Source organism: Cibotium barometz, chromosome 18, assembly GCF_041138505.1.
Source record: "Cibotium barometz isolate CiBa-2024 chromosome 18, ASM4113850v1, whole genome shotgun sequence".
Classification (NCBI taxonomy): Eukaryota; Viridiplantae; Streptophyta; class Polypodiopsida; order Cyatheales; family Cibotiaceae; genus Cibotium; species Cibotium barometz.
The window spans coordinates 48,227,255-48,229,516 of record NC_141063.1 but is presented as its reverse complement, the minus strand read 5'-3'; the positions used below and the strand labels follow the sequence as shown (position 1 = coordinate 48,229,516).

Sequence of the window (2,262 nt, the reverse complement as noted above, 5' to 3'; positions counted from 1 at the left end):
CCCCTTCTCTTGAGGTGAACAAGTGTCATAAGCCCTTGTAATCCTTCTTCTTCCCTAATCCACCTGGGTCAAATGGTACCAACAATTCATACTGGCTCTGCTGCCTCTACCCTTAAGGAATACCCTCTAGATCATAGGCCATCAAGGTTTTCTGCCTCATACATATGCTGAAATCATCACATACATAGTTCACGGGGATTTCACCACACTCTCACCCCAGCAATTTCACGTCGGGTTCACCATAGCTGTCGTGACGTGTGCGGTTTAGCCGGGAACACACTGGGTGTCTGGCTGTGAGAGTAGTGGTTGAACTTCAAGGGGCACCACATTTATATAAACATCATCACAATAAAAACCATGAGCAAAGAGAGCTCTTAATCCCATAAACACCTTAAACCATAGCCAACAGGCCCACAAAATTTGTCCATGATTACTTCCAGCTCCCTGGACTACTCCACCTGCAGATTTAAGTGGAAAGCTGCTGCTAGTAACGGAATGCACATAAGGGATTCATCCACGCTCATCATGGCCCCAGCATTGTCAAACTCGCTGCAATAATTTGGTGCAGAAGAGATGGTCACCAGATGCCTCTCTGCAAAGAACTCATAGCCTTCCTCTACAACCTGATGTGCCCGGTAAATGAGATCCAGGTCATGCTTCTGCAGGAACTCATTTACTCTATCAGTCCCAAAAGTGTAAGAAACCCCTCTGTTATTCTCACCCCAACCTGAGATGTCTTTGTCTGGGTCAGACCATAGTAAATCGCACAACAATCCCTGATCCGGAACATCTGTGGGACGTGGAATACTCTTTATTTAATCCAAACTACTCAAATCAGGAGAAAGCCCACCATGCATGCACAGTATCTTCTCATCAATGAGAGCTGCCACGGGTAGGCAGTTAAAACATTCAGTGAATGCCTTCCGCGGCCTTACATTGAATCGCCTCTTGTATTCATCATAGAAACCATAGATTCGGTTGATTGAAGCACATTCATGGTTACCCCTCAGCAGGAAGAAGTTCTCTGGGTACTTGATTTTATAAGCAAGGAGGAGGCATATTGTTTCAAGGCTTTGCTTGCCTCGATCAACATAATCTTCTAAAAATAGATAATTGGCCTGTGGCGGAAAATCACCATATTCAAAAAGCCTCAACAGATCAGAGTATTGTCCATGAACGTCACCTCAAATCTTGATCGGGGCTTCGAGCTCCAGCAGGTTGGGCTGCTGCATGAAGATGGTCTTGGAGGTAGAGCAGAGCTGCCGGATCTCATTCTCTGAGAGCTACACCTGCTTGCCGGGGCGGGGCTTCCACTTCGAGTAGGCGAGCCTCCCTTTCACCTGGTTCTCTACGCCCACCCCAGTTGCCTTCAGAGCCCCTCTCTGCTGCAACCAACGCGGCTCTCCGCCTAGCTGCCCTCTCCCTCCTTGGCTGCGCTTTTTCAAAAAGACCCCACTACCACTTGCGCTCCCCGCTTCTACGTCAGCTGCGCCAATTCCATGCACTCTCTCGCATCGTCCAGAAGACGCGCTGGCAGCTGCCTGAAGGTCCACGTGGCTGGCCAGATTTATCCTTTTTTTTATTTTATTTTATTTATTTTGAAGAAAAAGGCCACCATGTTCCTTTCACACCAAAGCAAAGGCAGCCTTAACCCTTTTTACCTTTTTCTGCCCATGCATCTGAGTTCATATGGGATGATCTGTGAGCTTCTTTCACTACATGGACGTGCCACAGCACGACAACGCCGCCCGGCTACACAAGCACAGAACGGAGTTAGTGTTGAAGTAAAAAAAAATCTTGAATTCTAAAGATAACAACTTCAATGCAATTTTCTAAATATAGCATTCACAATTCATGAAGAAAACAATTTCAACGCAATTTATCGAATACAACATCACATAAGTCGTTACTTCATATAATTTTTATGTCGTCATTTTAAAAGGAAAAGATACCATTCATTAATACTAATCTAAGGAGAAATCTCTTCTTTTGAAAATCAACCAAGCTAACCTGGCCACCATTTCCTTGAGGGGCTTGAAAAGGGAGGACTGGAGCCGCGTTGGGCGCATCTTCCCCCATCTCGTTGTTACGTGCTCCTCTTGAGGCAATATTTTGTCGTCTTCGAGATGAGGCCATCTTAGGCGTCGCCTTGTAGAGCTCGCTGCTGCGATCGAAACGCTTGAGTCGGATCTGAATTCCGAGCTTGTTTGCTCACCGTATGAGCAAAAGAATATGGCGCACGAACCCTCGCTTGAGTCAAAA

The 2,262-nt window shown here is 46.3% G+C and overlaps 1 pseudogene; it reads right to left on the bottom strand.

Moving 5' to 3' along the window:
- Window positions 1-291: 291 nt before the first annotated feature.
- LOC147629427 (serine/threonine-protein phosphatase PP1 isozyme 3 pseudogene) lies at window positions 292-1,675 on the bottom strand (annotated as a pseudogene).
- Between the last annotated feature and the right edge of the window lie 587 nt (window positions 1,676-2,262).